The 6262-nt window shown below is 42.1% G+C and overlaps 1 pseudogene; it reads left to right on the top strand.

Moving 5' to 3' along the window:
* Positions 1-2773: 2773 nt before the first annotated feature.
* Positions 2774-3747, top strand: LOC125137418 (olfactory receptor 10AG1-like; annotated as a pseudogene).
* The last annotated feature ends 2515 nt before the right edge of the window (positions 3748-6262 follow it).

Genomic DNA, 6262 nt, shown 5'->3' with positions numbered 1-6262 from the left:
CCAGCAGTGAGTCCCCTCGGGTCCCCACTGTGGTGGTGGCATGTCCTGCAAGCAGCTTCCTAAAGCTCAGGGGATGGGGGTCGAGACGGTAAGGCAGGGGAAGCTTGTGTCCCCTCCCCGGGAGGGGCTCAGGTTGGACCCCTTGTCACGGGTCTCCCTCACTGTGTGCCAGTGAGGGCAGCCCTTGGCCCTTGAGCGGCACACCCCATGCATCTCCCTTGACCGGGAAGGCTGCATGTGGTCGTGAGAGCGACCGCGGTGGGCCGGGAGATGTGAAGGGGGGGTCCCCGTCTGGTTTTTAGAACGTGGCACCCCTCCACCCACGTGGAAAAGTCTGAAAGGCAAGCCTGGTGGCAGCACAGACTCTTGCTCTCCCGGCTCTGACCGTGGACGCTCACATGGGCTGTGTGCTTTACCCATACCGCAGACCCCCCCCTTCTGACTTCCCACTCTTTGGGAGTGTGGTCCCACTCCCGTGGGTCCCCGAAGGGGCGAGCGATGGTGTGTGGGGCACGACGCGCCCTCGGTGAGAAAGCCTTCTCTAGCGATCTGAGAGGGGGGCCTTTGGGGTACCTGGACCCCCCAGCCACCGCCCCTCTGAAGTCTGCAGGCAGTAGCTGCTGGGGCTACTTGCCACAGCGTGTGGGCAAGAGCCGCCCTCGCGCGAGGGGTGCGCTGGCCCCCGCGGTGGGGGCCAAGCGCTGCTCTTTTGCCTAATGCGGCCTGTGCCTCCCCCCTCCGAGTTGGTTTGGCGTCCAGCACCGGGCTGTGTGCTGCGTCTCAAGTGGTGCCCCTCCCCTTGGAATGAATCCTGTGTTGCCATGAGCTGTGGGTAGAGGAGAGTGAGAAGGAGAGGGAGGGAGAGGGAGGGAGAGGGAGAAGGAGAGGGAGGGAGAGATCCTCCATTTCATGGAACTGGTTTCCTTGTTTTGAGATGACGTCGCTTTGGTGAAACAGTTGTCAGATGGCCTCTCAAAAGGCGGTGATGTGGATGGGCTCCCCGAACCAGGCCCACAGAAACCAAAGGAACGAAGGGGTTAATCCTTGGAGCCACAGTTCCCTCCTCTGAAACTGAAAGCAAGCTCAAGCCCGGGAGTGCTGGTGTGTTGGAGCCAGAGACATTGTTACAGCTAAAAGCTACTTTGAAATAGTCTCCATTAGGTTACGGCTTGCCTTGGCCCACGCACTTATGACTAATGACTACTGTCGAGTCAGAGTTGTAGTGAACCTGGTGTTTTCTCTACCCTTGAAACACTCCCTAAGGATGCCCCGCCCCCCCCGGCCCCGTGGATGAGCAATCTTCACTCCAGAGAGAAGGTCAAAATGCCACAACCCCAAAGACACTAGAAACATTCCATGGACCACCTGACTCCAGCCTTGATGACGTTGAAATGGTCTATCCTATCTCCTATCCAGGGAGAAGAATGCAAGCACCCTGATGCTTCTAGCCAGCTCCCCCACCCCCATGCCCACCATTAAGCTAAACCTATAGAACCCCTTGCTATCCCCTCTCAAGGGAGGACACAGTTTTGAGGTCCTTAGCCTGCTGTGGCCTCCTTAGCCTGGCAAAGCAATAAAGCTGTTCTTTATGCTTCACCCCCCCCCCAAAAAAAGGTTTAGGTTTTCTTTCATATTGTCATATTTGCTCAAGTTATCATATTAAAAAAAATAGATGTAATTAGCATCCCTTTTCATTTATTTCATTCAAGCACAGAGCTGGATAAGAGATTAAATTTACCTAGACAAGGGAGGGGTACACACACTTCTAATAAAAAAAGAAAATAAAAGGCTACACAAGTAAGACCTGGGGAGAAGTTTTGAGCATTTGTTGCTGTCATTCACTGCCTTGCACAGGTACAATGTCTGCTACTGCCTACTGTGACATTAATTTGATAGTTTATTTTGTAAAGAAAACAGTTGTTTGGTTCACTGTTAAGAACATTACAAAAATATCCTGAAAACAATAGATGTTATAGGACAGATATTATGTTATCAACCAGATTGATTGGGAATGAAAATCATGGAAGTGGTCAAGTTGAAATAAGAGTTTTAACTAAGGAACAACTCCCCCAACCCTTTGGCTAAAAAGGCAGCCACAAGCATTTTCAGCTATGCTCAGCTTATACCACCCTTCTTGTAATAATGTAACAACTATGTACCCTATGCCCAAGCCAGCAGCCCTGCTAATCATGTTCCCAGTACTGCTTATCAGTTTCACTTCTGTAACCTTGCTTGCTCAGTTTCTTAGGGAGGAACACAGTCTGCTCAGGAAGGGGGGAGGTCTGGGATGCTTACATGGGAAAATTGAGAGCTTGTAATGTGTAAAAGTTGCTGAGAACAAAGACCTGGTGCTCAGACTCTGGAGGTGACACTTCTGAGCCTGCACCTGTGCTGAATAAACCTTGCTTTTCCATATCTCTGAATGCCATTTTTCTCCTTCCTCTGCCATGGTTTTTGCAGTTTCTACAACAAAGTAATTGTTGAATTTGAGTTTTGATCAAAAGAAATAAATCATCTGTATACTCCCTTCTCATACCATAATTTAAATTAAAATATCTAGGCATGTGGCTCATATTCGTATAACTAAAATGTAGATATAACATGGAATATAATTAGAGCAATTTATTTATTGAATTGATTTTTTTCTGCAGATGAGTTTATATTTCCTGTTTCACATCAAATCTCCCAGAATCACAGAAAACAAATGTGACAAAGTAACTAAGAAATTATTACAACCAAACCCCATGTATCAATTCAATTATAAAAGAAGAAAATGCAGTCAAGAAGTGTAAATCCATAGAGAGAAAATAATTTGAAACTTATAGAAACAACTCTTACTATAATGATGGAATTTGTTCTCTTGGGCTTTTCTGATATTCCCCAATTTCACTCATTTCTTTTTGGGATTTTCTCAGTCATCTATTTGATTATCCTATTGGGGAATAGTATCATTATTATAATAACAAAAGAATATGCCACTCTTCAGACCCCCATGTATTTTTATCTCAGAATTTTTTCCTTCCTAGAAATATGTTATGTATCTGTCACTCTTCCCAGGATGCTCATGGACATTTGGACCCAGAAAAGAACTATTTCTGTTTTTACCTGTGCTGCACAAATGTGTTTCTCCCTTATGCTGGGAGGCACAGAATATTTCCTTCTGGCTGTGATGGCCTATGACCACTATGTGGCCATTTGTAACCCTCTACACTACCCTCTAGTAATGAACCCCAAGGTCTGTGTCCAACTGGTGGTAGCCTCCTGGCTCAGTGGAGCTCCAGTTGAGAAAGGACAAACATGCCAGATTTTCTCTTTCCCTTTTTGTGGTTCTAACCAATTTGATCACTTCTTATGTGATATCCTGCCAATACTTAATCTGGCTTGTGGAGACGTCTTTGTGAATGAAGTGGTCTATATATTTGCTGTATTACATGTTACTCTTCCTCTTATGCTGATTCTTGGGTTCTATTTCAGAATTATCTCCACCACTTGAAGTTGCCATCAAAAACAGGGCAAACCAAAGCATTTTCCACTTGCTCTTCCCATATCATTGTTGTTCTTTTATTTTATGGATCAGCCAGTGTCACCTATTTAAAACCTAAATCCAATAAGTATGAGGGAATAGACAAACTGCTCTCTCTTTTTTATACAATTTTCACCCAGTGTTTAATCCTATGATATAGTTTGTGGAACAAAGATGTTAGAAAGGCAATGAGAAAATTTCTTCCCAAATTGTCAAGATTGTGAGACATATGAAATAACACAAATTATTCTTTCATATATTTAATTTTTATGTATGCTTAATTGAAATCTACTTTTCAGTAATGTTCTAAAATTTTTAATAAGATAATGATGTAATTTCCTTCTAGTAGATACTTATGTCTTCAGATCTAAGGCAGATGTGTTCATTTATTTAGCAATATTTGACTTTTAAAGATCAGTTTTCACCCTCACTGTAAACTAGTGAATAGAGATGTGTAACTAAACCAGAAGGTATGGAATGCAGTATGTTCTATGATTGAAATTATGCCATTTTCCTGTTTTATTGGTGTCTTTCTATACATTACCCTAACATTATTAAAGAAACAAAACACTCTTAGATGCCACAGAGTCATTACTAAGTGATTTTCCCCACAGGCAAAAAAAAAAAAAAAAAAAAAAAGCCTAAATGTGTAAAGATGTAAGTATAAAAAGTAGTAATACAAATAATTTTTGTGTATTATAATGTTTATAATAGTACTATTTTTGAGCAAAAAAGGAAAATGAAGCTCATATTGAGAAATATTTTAATAAATATTGTGTATAAGTGTAATAGAAATTTATGGAGTAATTAAAAAATCATGTTACATCTATATGACAATGACCCCCAATAAAACATTCCTTTTTATATCCATTTTTTTTGTTATCCTTCCTAGACTGACTCTTGATCTATTTATGTGATTACCTTTGGCCAGGGGAACATTAATACACATGAATCACACTTCACTATTCCAACTTGTCCTCTCCAACAATGGAAATCTTTCTGTCCCTGTGTCAGTTCTAATGGTTTCAATTTGGACTATCCCACCATAATAGCCCTCACTTCACAGTTCAGTGATCCAGTGTGGGGTGTCTGCCAACTTTTAAGTGTATCTATTCCAATTATGCATTTGGAACTGGGAAAACAAGTTCAGGGGGTTCAGGGACCCACCAGACTCACTGTGAGATGGACTTGAGATAAAACTCTATTGATCACTTGCCCTCCATAAAGTTCTACCCAGACTGGAAGGCCATAGTGATATTTTGGGTCTAGATTGGAATCAATGCCAGTTCAGCATCAGTGTTCAGTAGCTCCAGAAAATTGTGACTATTTCCTTTCCCCAGTGCAGAACCCTGGAAAAATCTTTAGGTCCCTTTGGGAAGGGTTGGGGTAAATATTACAAATATAAATTCTGGGTATATTACCAGGTGATTCCTTAAGGGAAACCATTTCATTGAAAGGATTCTGGGTCTGTAAACTGGATCAGGTATAGGAATTAAGCAACTGTGACTATCTGTTTCAATGACTTTAGTTAGACTTTGGTTCACTTGATCTATTTTTTTCTGCTTCTGTGGATCAAGTAAGAATTTAATAGGTTTCCTATCTATTTTACTTCTAAAAAGTCATGATAAACTAGCCAATGTCATAGGTATGTATGAATGAAATTATTCTGACTCTACTGTCCATTTCAGTAACTAGGACCACCTCACTTTTCTTTCTTTCTTTCTTTTTCTTTTTTTTTTTTTTTTTTTGGCTGCACCTGTCACATGTGGAAATTCCCAAGCTAGGGATGGAACTCATGCCACAATGGTAACCAGAACAACAGTGGTGAAAACACTGGATCCTTAACCTGCTGAGCCACAAGGGAACACCAATGACCACCCAACTTTTGATGGTTGAGTGCTGCCAGGTGGCTCCTGCCACTCTGGGATCCAAATCATATCACTGCATTTACAATTCCCAGTTTAGCAACTTCAGACTTTGTAAAATCTGGCCTATAGAGAAGATCAATCATGGATATTTTCAAGAATGCTGGGTCTCCCTTTACAAATCTGTCTTTCCTTGCTGGTGAAAGGTACATCTTTTGCACAATCCCAGTGTGAGTGAATACACCTTAAATGAGAAATCCTCTCTATCATTCCAGTCTCCCTAGGACTTTGAGTCACTTTTCCTACATTAAACCAAGGCAGATTCTCCATTAAAAATTAGCCCACATTTTTGCTCCATGTTTTAGCAGACTAGCCAATCAAACCTGTTAGAATTCTTTTTAACTCTGCCATCTGCAACATGAAAGAAGAATCTTGGCTTAATAGGCCCCTAGCAATCAGTTTGGACTGATCTGATCTTATGATCGTTCTGCCACTCTCCCTCATCCTTAATGGCTGCACATGTTCCCAATATTAGTCTATATAAATGTGGAAAATCAGTTGTTTCAAAGTGCAGTGTACCTCTGCATGGGTCATACTTCCTGCCTCACCTTTATGGACTGTGGGACTCCTATCTAGTCATAGGTCCAGAAGCAAAGAAAAGTGGAGTGTGTGGGTCCTGATGAGAATCAACATTGATTTGCACAATGCCAGCCTCAGAAGAGGACACAACACTTCTCTCAGCCAGTGCAGAGTTATCTGCATTATCTTCAGCATTATCTCCAACAAAGTGATCAGAATGGTAACACTACTTCTATTGGCCATGTAGACTTAGCAAAATTTAGAGGATCAATTTCCCAACTTCATCAGGGACTTC

This window comes from Phacochoerus africanus, chromosome 10, assembly GCF_016906955.1.
Source record: "Phacochoerus africanus isolate WHEZ1 chromosome 10, ROS_Pafr_v1, whole genome shotgun sequence".
NCBI lineage: Eukaryota > Metazoa > Chordata > Mammalia > Artiodactyla > Suidae > Phacochoerus > Phacochoerus africanus.
The sequence above is the reverse complement of the archived record's forward strand: the minus strand, read 5'-3'. Positions and strand labels throughout refer to the sequence as shown.